At 37.9% G+C, this 12,301-nt stretch overlaps 1 long non-coding RNA gene across 2 annotated transcripts in view; it reads right to left on the bottom strand.

The window, feature by feature from the left end:
- Positions 1-3,953: 3,953 nt before the first annotated feature.
- LOC129349739 (uncharacterized) overlaps positions 3,954-12,301 on the bottom strand; it is a 13,769-nt gene continuing 5,421 nt past the window's right edge. Inside the window, exons 4-6 of one of the 2 annotated variants that reach the window (XR_008602852.1) lie at positions 7,764-12,301; positions 6,977-7,135; positions 3,954-6,040 (exon numbers count right to left, since the gene is read on the bottom strand). The exon at positions 7,764-12,301 is cut by the window's right edge and continues 2,364 nt beyond it. This is a non-coding gene — a long non-coding RNA (uncharacterized LOC129349739). Of the gene's footprint in view, positions 6,041-6,976 lie in introns of both variants that reach the window. The other variant, XR_008602851.1, reaches the window with a different exon arrangement.

Here is a 12,301-nt window from a genome sequence, read left to right as displayed (position 1 = left end):
TGAAGGTGCTAAACAAATAAAGCTGAATTGATAAAATGAAAAATTGACTAACTCATGATTGTGACAACAGAAGTATTTTCATTGTGATTTAAGGGTTTGTTTTATGTGTAAGGTTGGGGTTAAAATCTTGACAGAAAAAAAGATTAATGAAATAAACTACACTTTAAAAAAAGCAATTAAATAAAAAAAAAGCATTTAATACAACAAAACTTTTAAAAAGAAAATTAAACATTAAATAAAATTAAATTATATTAAATGGATGAAATATTTAATTAGATAATTAAACAGAAGATACAAAATGTAATTATGAAATTAAACAAAATTTTTTAAACAAAAATATTGAACATTAAAGATGAAATATTTTATATAATTAAACATTTAAAAAATACAATTAAACAAGAATATTAAACATTTTAAAAATGCAAAACATTTTAATTAGATTATTAAACCTTTAAAAAGACAAAACATTTAATTAAGAAATTAAATGTTTAATTAGAAAATTAAATCTTAAAGACAATAAAATTTTAACTAGGAATTAAACAAAATACAATGAAGCATTTAAAAAGAAAATTAAACATTAAAAGGTGGTAAAACATTTAAAAAGAAAATCTCAAAGTTTTAATTGAAAAATTAAACACGGGGAAAGAAAAGGAAATTTTTCAAACAAGCCGATAAAATGTTTGAAAAAACAAACATTAAAAAGACAAAACATTTTGAAATCAAATCAGACATTAGAAAAGAATAAAAGGTGAGAAAAGAGCAAAACTAAACATTTAAGAAGAATCAAACTAAAGACAAAACATTTGAAAAGACACTAGTTAAACTTTAGAAGATCAAATTAAGCAGAAGAGACAATAAAACGATCAAAAGAGCAAAAACAGATAAACATCTTAAAGCGTTTTCTAGTCTGAAATGAAAACATCAAGTTGTTTCTTCAAACATTTCCTCTTTCTATGTTCTTGGTTTGACTGTGGACAGATTTACTAAGAGCTCATTTAAGAAAACTGATTTCCAGATAAAGTCTACTAGTAGTTGAAGGCATTTATCAAACTAATGTTACCTTCTGATCTCTACAAACTTTACTGTTCAGTGAAGAGAATCAAAGTTTTTTGAGGATTTCTAAAAAACCCACAGGTGAAAGTCTGAGAAGAACTCAGATTAATGGTCTAAACGTGAAATGAAGACTCATGGTCACAAGTTTTAAGGCTTCTGTTAACCAGAAAGTTCAAACTAACAGAGAAGTACTGAGAAACTTTTAAAACTTCAGTCCTCGGACTGTCTGAAGGTTCAAACTAACAGAGAACTACTCAAGAACTTTTAGGTTTTCAGTCCTCTGACTGCTGAAAGGTTCAAACTAACAGAGAAGTACTCAGGAAGTTTGAAGATTTCAGTCCTTGGACTGTCTGAAGGTTCAAACTAACAGAGAACTACTGTGGGACTTAGAAAATTTCAGCCCTCAGACTGTCTGAAAACTCAGGTCCTGAGGACTCGGGAGGTGTGGAGGCTTTGGAAAGTCTTGGAACTGAGGGTTCAACCCTCCAGCACAAAGGCTGAAGTCCAACCTCCAGAGAAAAACGGTCGAGAAAAGAGAAAGTAAAAAAAAACCCTCGACAACGACAAAAAATAGATGATAAATGCGCAAAAAAAAGAAGAATTAGTATCTGAGCGAGTAGCTCAGGAGGATAAGAAGAAGACTACCAACTGGAAGGTCGCCGGTTCAAGACCCACCACTGGCAATTTTCTTTGTTTGTCTTTGTCAGAATTTGGAGAAAATTTAAGAAGTGTCTGGTCTTGAACCAGCGACCTGCAGCTCCATAGGCAAATCCTTAACTCACTGAGCTACAGATCAGATGAAAAGAAATGATTTCGTCGTCCCTTTGGCATCGTAGTTCCTCAAGTGACCACATGGGTGGAGCCAAGGCGGAGTCTGGGTGGAGTCAGGGCGGAGAGTAGGCGGGGAGGTGGGTGGCGGCCTCCCCCCTCTACTCCCCCACCTCCCCCCACCACCCACCACACCTTCCCCCGCCCGACGAGTTCTTCGAGTCTCCACGAGTTCTTCGAGTCTCGACGGGTTTTCCCGAGTTTCTTGAGTTTCCACGAGGTCAGAGGCAGAACAAGTCATGAAGAGATGTTGAAGTCGGCCAGGATGGACTGACTTTTTACAGCGACTAGAAGGAAGACCACTAGAAGAGCAGGTCTTTAACCACCATCCATAAAATCCATGGAGTCGGCTCCAGAGAAATGAAGGGAGGTCAACTTTTATCAACCTCCATCCAGATGTTCAACTTCATATCTTTGACATTTTTAGCACCACAAACCTTTAGTATCACACTTCATTATCATTTATTAGGACTTTAATGGAATCCACCAGCAAATTTAGTTTTTGTTGAGAAATTTCATTCTTGTCATTGTGGGACTTTGACCTCATGTTTATTAGCTTTAGTGGAGAAAGTTATTTTAATTATTGATTAGTCTCTTAAAAACCAAGTAATAAATTGGATTAGTCAAGAGGTTTAAATTTCTTACTTTGTCATATTTTAAATATGACAAAAAATAAAAAAAATAAAGTGTCTTGAGACAATTTGACCTGTATTTGGGGTTATATAAATAAAATTGAATTAAAATTGTATGTATCTTATAATGTTGGAGTAATTCAGCCATATATGTTGGAAAACACATTTTCTTTGTCCATTAATCTGTTGATTGTTTTCTCCAGTAATTCATTTCTTGTTTTGGTTTATAAAATGTAAAACCCAAATATATTCAGTTTACTGTCATAAAAACCAAAAAGATTTACATTCATGATGCAGGAATCAGACAGTTTTTCACTTTTTATCTTAGTTTAGTCAGAAAGATATTTGATAATGTGTGAATTGTTGCAGCTTGTGAGCCGGAGAAGGTTTTAATCTTTGGGGCCGAGTGTCAGAAAACATTTAGAAACCAACATCAACAAAACACTCAACAAAGATTTGAACATCATTAAAGGGAAATCCAACTTTTGCATGACAATGTCTAATTAAAGGACATTTATTTCCAACGTAAATGTGTGATATTGATCCTCTGGAGCTTTCTCTTCACATCATCTTCCACCTGAACTGGTTTGGTCGGGAGCATGTGCAACAAACATTTGAAAAACTGCACTTTAACATCAATGAATGACACTGAAGTTTAATCTCTACATAAATGAGACTGAGTCTGGATGTGCTGCTCTGTCATTAACTCCTAAGTTTAGGGAAAGTTAGAACAAAAGAGGACAGTTCAGATAAGACTTGAGAATGAGCTTATTCTGAACAAACATCTCAGACTTTCTGAGCTTCAGCACCTCTAGCAAGATATTTTAACAACAAGCAACTCAAGAGATCCAGAAGTTGGAGAGAGTTAGCTTTAGCTGAGCCAAAGAACATGTGGGACGCTAACCTAGCAAACATTTCAGACTTTTCTCTGTGAATTCAGAGAAATAATTTACTATTTAATGACAGAGCTACACATCTGAACTCAGTCTCATTAAAACAGACTCTAATTCAGTGTCATCCATCCATATTAAAGTGCAGTTACCCAAAATGTTTGTTGCATGAGCTCCAACAAAACCTGTCCAGGTAGAAGGCCACTTTGACAAACAGGAAGTGGAAGATTCCAAGCAGATTTATAGAAGGGGGAACCGGACTGTACTAAGTGTGGTCGAGTATAGAGGGGTGTTTTGTGGGTTTTTAAGGCTGATAATGATTATTAGTGAGACATTTGGAGTAGATATTCATTTGCAGTAAATGAAAGTATTTAAAATCTTGGAGTTAAACTTAAAAGAAAACAAACTTTAACAGAAAACTTTGTTGATACATTTTTGTTTTGTTTACAGATGTTAAGTTAAAGGAGTTTTATTCGTGACGTATAACCAATCAAATCACTCCAGAAGACAGAGCGACCACAGGTAGATAAAGGTTCAGAGCCAAAGTAGCGCCATTTTTAAATGTATTTATTACCGTAAATCAGTAAAAAATAAAATACTGATCATCAGTAAATCAGTCAGCTCACAGTTACTACGATTCTACAATGTATGTCTCTTTCCTTTGACTTGTTATTTGTACAATATATGATGTATATGATGGCGTTTTTTCATACCAAAGGCTATACTATGATGTTTTCTAAGAGACATACGATGCTACTCTGTTCTGCCCCTGGGGTCCGTTTCACGAAGCAGGTTCAACAAACTCTGAGTTTAACCCTGAACTCTGAGTTGATCTACTCTGAGTTTTCGGTTTCACAACGGCTGATTTGAGTTGGTTTAGTCAACTCGGAGTAGTTTCACCCGGAGTTAAGCGCGTGCACCACAACTCTGAAAAGCCAGTATCAATGGAGCGCCGATTCGACGAGTCACCATGGCAACGGGGAAGCGGAGGACTACACCGTTTGAATTGGAAATCTTAATGCGCTTATATAGCGAGTTTGAGCACGTTTTTAGAAAGAAGTGCAACACCTGCAGCTGCAAAAGAGAGGGAGACGGTGTGGGAGAACATTGCTGCCCGGCTCAATGCGTAAGTTTAAATCACAATAATATTACAGGGGAAAACTGTTTGAATGGTAGCATATTAAGTTCATTCATTTAGGTGCAATCCCACGGGGGAGAAGCGCATGTGGCAGGAGCTTAAGATGAAATATAAAAACATTTTTAAAACAGGTAAGAAGTCGGCATAATCTCATGGAGCTACCTCATTTTGATCATGTTTTACATTGTAAAGTAGCCTAAATATTAAGTGGCTGTTTGACTGTGCAGTGGTTTTATCCCACACATAGCCTAGATGTCTGCATTCATATCATGTTCTGTTAAATAATTAAGCCTATTTAAACTAACAAAGACTTCTACTCTCTCTCTCTCTCTCTCTCTCTCTCTCTCTCTATATATATATATATATACACACACGCACGCACGCACGCACGCACGCACGCACGCACGCACGCACGCACGCACGCACGCACGCACACACACACACACACACACACACACACACACACACACACAGAGCCTTGATGGTTCTGACAGGTTTATGTCCAGGGAAAACCACAAAGATGGTAAAAGTCGTTTCAGGGCCAAACACACTTTTCTGACCGTCCTGCATACAGTTGCCTTACTGAGGTGCTCTGCATCTCCGACATTATATAAAAAACTTCCATTTGCAAAGAACCGCAGCACAACACACAATATCTGCTGGGATGTGAGAGCATGACTGTGGTTGGTAAAGTTGTAAATGTAAGGACGGATTAGGTTGTATGTAGATTATGGACTGTGACGTGAAACGGTACCGCTCTAAAAGATACTTGTCGAGAAATGCGAGAACATCTATGCGTGGTCTGATAACAATCTCCCGACGAATATTTAATTCTCTGTGCAGTAATGCTGCTCCTTCATCCACTGGATTGTTCATAAAAGGACGTCATTTTGACAAACGGCAGAACTAGACTTCGCCAAAACTCGCCAGCTGACTGAATGAATGAAGAAATGAAATGGTGTTTGTGGCGGAAAGAGGGTGGAGACTGAGAGAAACTCGAGGTTTACTGAGAAAAACCTGGTCCCGACCTGGTTAGAGTCAGAGAGTCTGTTACTACGGTAACTGACCGAGAGTTTAAGTTACCCCTCTTTGTGAAACAGGCTAGAGTTATCCCGCTGTCTCGGGTTTTAGTTACCTCCCTTTGTGAAATGGAAAACTCTGAGTTTCCCTCATTTCAGGGTTAACAACTCAGAGTTTTCACTAAACCTGCTTCGTGAAACGGACCCCTGCACTCCTCCTCTGTTGTTTTCTGGATTGTACTCAGCTTCATGCCTTCGTCCACCAGGCCTCCGTTGACTCGTCCCACCTGCCGTCTCTGGAGCTGAAGCTGGACTGGAACAGACCAAAGTACAGTCCAATCACGATGCCAGCTGCCTCTCAAAAGGCTCCTTCATCTGGCAGGTGGCAGCACTTCTTCTGAGGGGAAGCTGAGCTGGCCCGGCAGAACTTTGGAGATGTGTTCCAGTGGTTGGTGGATGTGTGGGGAGATAGAGAGGGACCTTTGAATTGTTCAGAAAGGAAAACAGGGAACCCATTGGTAGTTTTAGTTTAGGGTGCTACTGTGGTGTGTTTTTGGGTTTTTTAGAGGTGAACAGGAAGAGTTTTTTTCATATTGATTATCTTTTACTTTGTTCCTGGTTGGAATGCCCATCAATGTCAACATGAAGTTCACTTTTAGTTCTGTTTATTTATTTTTATTTTACTAACACCCATTTGCTTTTAACCCCCTCACATGTTGTGTTGTTGTAAACTTACTCTTTCAAATAAATTCTTGTTTAACCCTCTGGAAACCAGCATTTGGACTGTTTTTGTATTGCTCCTCACCTACTGACAGCTGTGGACTAAAGGCTATACTCTGACGTTTTTAGAGCGACATGCTATACTATGATGTTTGTTGGGCGACACGCTATACTATAGGCTTTTTTAATTGACATATTACTGTGATTTTTTTTGGTTTAGTTTTTTTTTGTTTTTTTAGCAACATATAAGAATTCAAACAGTTTTAAAAGTTACTACACTTTTACTTGTGCAATGAAATTATTATTCTATGGCATTTTTTAGATGACATATTACACTCTGATGTTTTCTTGAATAACATACTATTTTGACAATATACTGCACTATGACATTTTTTGAACCACATATCATACATGACAATTTTAGGCAACATCCTATCATTTTGCGCTTTTTGAACCACATAATAATCTATGTTTTTTTTTTTTCTTGCCAACATGCTGTACTATGAACTACAGGCCATACTATGTTATTCTTCAGTAAAGCATACTATACTTTGACATTTTCTGAACTACATCCTATACTATGGCGTTATACACAGAGTGCTTTGGTTACATGTTGATTTATAATCTAGATTTTTTTCTGTTTTGTTTTTTGACGGGATTACCACAGACCTGACCGTGAACACCGTCGACACCCACCTGAGGGAGATGCTGCCTAAGATCTCAAGGCTGCTTGGTCGTGGTCTTTCTGGCACGTACTCTTCCAAGATGAGCCGGGAAGTTTAACACTGATGGAATGACACCAGGTCTAAGCCGACAAACTTCCAATTCCTCCTCAACCCATAGTCTCTGGGAAACCTACATGGAGTAAGAAAAGTAGACAGAGAAGTAATTAAGTCTGTACACAACATATTAAAAAGAAATCATGCTAATAAATTAAGTACAAAGAACCGAATTCGCCAATATACTGGAGACCAGAGCTATTTAATTTGATAAGTATAACCTTGTTTAGTAACATTTCAATTATTTGAGAGCAGTCCTAAAGAACTGCCTGTAATCCCAATCATAAAATGGGTTTGGAGGAAGAACATAGATGGTAATCTGGATATACATGAGTTAGGCTTTATAACTACTATTGGTAGTATTGGTGGTAGTAATAGCAATGTGACAACTACTAGTAATACTGGTAGTACATTAACTGCTGCTGATACTGGCACTGCTACTACAACTTGTAATACTATTACAAATGCTGATACTACTTCTACGACTCTGATAGCTATTTTATACTACTACTGCTGCTTGTACTTTTAGTATTACTACTACTGCTTGTACAACTATACTACAGCTACTATTAATCGTCTGGTATTTGGTTGTCAAGCTGCTAGCTCGCCTTAGTGTTTTTCTAGTGGCTAACTAGTTAGCTCTCATAGACTGGAAGCTCTCAACAAGATTTAATACAGGAAAAAGAGCCAAAAACTATTCTTACCTATGAAAAGTCATTCCAAGTTTCCTTTTCTCAATCGTACGACGTAGTGTGTAATTGTATGTAGCACAGTGAGACGGCATACTTCTTGTTTCCGTTTTCACGCCGTCTACATCAACGGAATGCACTGAAACTTTTCCCCCACTAGCTTAGCCTCGCTGTAGCACGCAGCTCAAAGGGGCGTGTCCTATCTACTCATTCATATCTATGACAACAACGGTGGCTACACATAAGGACACCTGACGTTGATTAGCTGCGTAAATACCATTATATACAGTCTATGGTAAATACGTATGTGAATCGCATCATTGGCTGCAGCAGCCAGTCACCGGTCACTCACTGACTCACATTGAAAAATAGCACAGAATGAATTGCTACGTGTTTATTTTATTTACAATTTAGGTTGGATTTTTTTTGTGTGCGCAGCGCAGATTTTCAGTGCGCGGAGACCGTGTCAGCAGTGCGCAGTTGCGCACACGCGCAGTTTAGAGGGAACAGTGGTTACAGCTGTTTTTTTTTTTGTTTTTTTTTTTGCAGCACAGTGGGGACCTACATAATATTAGGCTGTTTGATGCATATACCTGAATAAGGAGATGTGATCTTGTTCTTCTGTAAAATAACAACCCTTTGATTCACAGCATGGGTCAGGACATAGCCATTTTCCATTGGATTTGGGTCACTTTTGACCCATGTTGTGCATCAAAGGGTTAAAGGAGCATCATTCTTCAAAAAATTACAACAGTGATGTAAAGGTATATTTGGACTACCATAAACTTTCAGTGAAATATTGCAGGCCTATTCATAGTCAGTCAGAAAAAAGCAGCAGATCTAAGCTCATGTTGTTAAGAGGATTTGTAGAAGAAAAAACTAAGTATGCTAAACCATAAAATAGTTTTGTTCAGAAGTCAGAATAGCTTACATTTTTGGTTTGCAAGGATTAAAAAAAACATGTACACATTCTTTTACTTGAATGATTGAAATGGTTATTGCTCACTTTTCACATCTTTAAAAACACATTACAAGCTTCAGTTAATGTAGATCTTTCTTAATTTATCTGTGTTGAAATAATATTAAAAATATATACTATAAAAACTGAAATGAACTAATCTTGTTGCACCCTCAGTTGTTTTACCATCAGAGGTCATATACTGTCCACTCATACATGCTGCACAACCTGCTATTTTTCCATATTTCCAACAGGTTTGGCTGATTTCTTCTGCATACTTCAATATTCAGCACTGATCCTTCCAGCTGCAGCACTGCTTGATACTGCCTCCACCTCTCCTCTGCATTAGCATTTAGATTTATGTGATTTCAGAATGTTTTCCCTCTCTGGGTTCATGTTCATGTGAATGTTTTGTATCCAAAGCCTCAGCCAGAGGGACTTTGAACTCAGATATAACCTTTATAAATCTCCTTTTGGATATTTTCAGGAGCAAAGCCACACCATTAAACCCAGATGAACTGGTGCAATAAAGGGTTAAACCCCAATGTGAGTATCATGACATAAATTTATTCTAGTCTCACCCCCTCCTCTCATTCTGGCATGGAGTCAAATCTCGGCTGTCCTGTTACATCTAAGACCTCGAAGATGTCTGGAAAAGGACAGTGAAGCCCTTTAGGCATCGTGTCCAATCAATAGTCTTTTCAGCTTTTTGGTGTGTGACATTAACAGATCAGTGGAGCAATGAAATAGAAAGCCAGAGAGCTCAGCTCATGCTGTTATCCACTCTCCGGTCTTAAAAGTGATCCTCCGTGTTACTTCTAATAACTCACTGACTTACTGTCTGTATTTTTTTTTCTTCTTCAGGCGAAAATGCAAGGAATGGGGGAATCAGACAAAATAAAATGTTGTAACAGCAGTTAGCCTGACAAAGTAGAGTGTGTAGCCTCTGGCTGAGTGCAGCACATGCAGGCAGTCAAGCTGTCTTCATGTAACCAGCTGTTTCATGCTCCCTCTTAATCTGTATGCAGGCTTATTTAGCAACCGCCTGCTGTGGATTCTGTTTTGTCAAGCAGAGTCATTGCTATGAAGGTCAACTAAAATTGATGCCCCTGGGAGGCCCTATAAATAGATGGGGTCAAAACCCAGAGTGCAATTGTGAAAATGCAGGAGAGATACCAGTAGAAGAAAATATCTAATGGCACTTAGGTAAGTACTGTACTTCATCAAAAAGATAAGCTACTTTTAACTTTTAAAGACCCCCTCCTGTGAAAATTATATTCTTTTTTACCTCATTAACATTTTTTTAATATGCTAGAAGTTACATCAAGAGTAAAACAAGCAATTAACATTATGGTGGAGAATTTCTGCTTTCAGAATGATGATTTAGACTTCCAGGGTTTACACAATCCTCTGGTGCCAGTAGTGTGTACCTGTAGTGTACAGGTAGAGTATTTTTTCAGTGTTTGAGCTGAATTGGGGGTGAGCTGGTGTGCTCAAGTCGCAATGAATTTGGAGAGGACATTGTGAATCGAGGCAGGAACTTCGTAGATTCACACATTCTTGAGAAAACAGTGACATTTTAAGGTAGAAAGAGATTATTCTAATTTTTAAAAACATTTAAATATGTAACTTTAATGCACAGGGATGTGTTTGTAGGGGTTTAAGTTAGTACTTCATCCTGTCCGTGAAGTCTGCACCAAAACTAACTCAACATGTCGTGTCATTGCATATTTGTGTAGTGAACTCTTTTCCAACAACATTTACGTGAGAAACTGCGTTACTGGTTGGGTTTCAGAATAATATTTTGCACACATGGTGTGAAAAGCTTGTAAAATAAGCTTAAATCAGAGGCTTCCAGTTTTTTGGGCTAGAAAAAAAATTGAAGTCAGGGCTTTGTCATTTTATTTCAGGTGTCTATGAGTTGTTATCAGTTTCACTTTTCTATTTTGAAATCTCTTACTGATTAATTATAGAATGGTCTGAAACTCAAAATGGTAAAATTAGCCAATATTTTACAAAACGGAGTGACAAAATGACATTTGTTCAGCAGAACTTTGCTGTATTTTCTCATATGATCTTAATCATTTACCAACCCCTCAGCTGTATCATGTGAGAACTTCTACATGTAATGAAGTTAGTTTCAGTGTTCCTTCAGCCTCCAAACACTGTGGATGCAAATGCATTTACCAAGTCTTCTCCTTGTGTCAAATGTAGACTGCTAGCAGAGAATTATCATGGGTCAGAGGTGTGTGTTTGGAACTCAGTCAGCTTTTTACATTTGGTTGCATTTACATTTCAAAAATGGTTGGCTGAGGTGTAATTTATTCATTTTCCCCTCGTCTTCTCGTCCTGATCTAACAACGTAGATAAGTGAGGTGTGTGTGTGTTTGTGTGTGCGTGTGGAGCTGACTTTGAGTGACCCATCACATTTAAACATAGAGCAATTTTGACTAAGCACATGTTTTTCTAGAATTCAGCAGATTTCTTCTCATGATCCACAAGCTGTCCATTTTGGGTGTTCCCTGAAAAAAAAAATCTGGTGTTTGAATACAGCCCCTGCTATGTAAATGGGAAACAAACACTATTAGCTCTATTCCACTGTGTCCTGTGCACGTTCATGGATGTTCATGCTCGTGCACAGGACAAGGACAAAGGAAGGGGGAGGGGAAGTGAGGAAAAGAGGATGGTAAATGGGTAAATCTGGGACATGCTAACTAGATAATATGCTAAGTAGCAAAATATTAACAATCGTCCAGAATTGCAGGCTCCACCTTGAAAAACGTTGTTGCTGTTTTACCCATAACTGATCCACATATTTTGTTTCACTCAGAAACACTTGCCATTGCAGACAATGATGAAGCTCTAAGTTGTGCCTCAGTATGACTTTAAAGAACCCAAATTATACACATTTACGGGTTCATAATTCCATTTTCAGGGTCTTTTCAAATATGTTTCCATATTATTTTTCTCATTCTGCACACTTTTGCAGGATGTCTTATCACCCTCCAGTTGCTTTAAGGCCCACCTCCAGAAAAACTCCTCTGATTGGTCAACTGGCCTGACAGAGTGAGACGACATAACCTCAGATATATGAATGCAGAGATGTAACTCGTGCAGAGACCGTAGGGCAGCTGCCTGTTCTTTGCTTGAAGGTCATACAAGCTACTAGACGGGTGTTATATAAATGAGTTACATGATGATGTAAATAAGTAAAGAAGAAAAGCCTGGACTTTAAACGAAGCATTTCAGGCAGGTATGGAGCAGTGTTTTTGCTCCCTTTGGTGTGGACTCTGGGCTTTGTAAATTTGCAAACCTTTTACATGCACAAAGAGACAGCTATATAACACACTAAAGAAAACATCTGAAAAGCCTATGGTTAGCTCTTTAACACTTCATAAAATCTTTTTTGACCAACAACAAAAACCAGGATTTCCTTCTCACCTTCCTGCTGAACCTCATGACATGTTTTCCAGTTGAGGTCAGAGGTCAAACAGTCTTGAAACTGTGGAAAAACCTCAGTCTGCTGTTAAGTTACCTTTTAAGTAAAGTACAGGAGGTCCTTGACTTACGTTGGAGTTCCGTTCCTACGGTGTGA

Source organism: Amphiprion ocellaris, chromosome 10 (assembly GCF_022539595.1).
Source record: "Amphiprion ocellaris isolate individual 3 ecotype Okinawa chromosome 10, ASM2253959v1, whole genome shotgun sequence".
NCBI classification, from domain to species: Eukaryota; Metazoa; Chordata; class Actinopteri; family Pomacentridae; genus Amphiprion; species Amphiprion ocellaris.
Note: the sequence above shows the minus strand (reverse complement) of the source record. Positions and strands in the feature narration are given on the sequence as shown.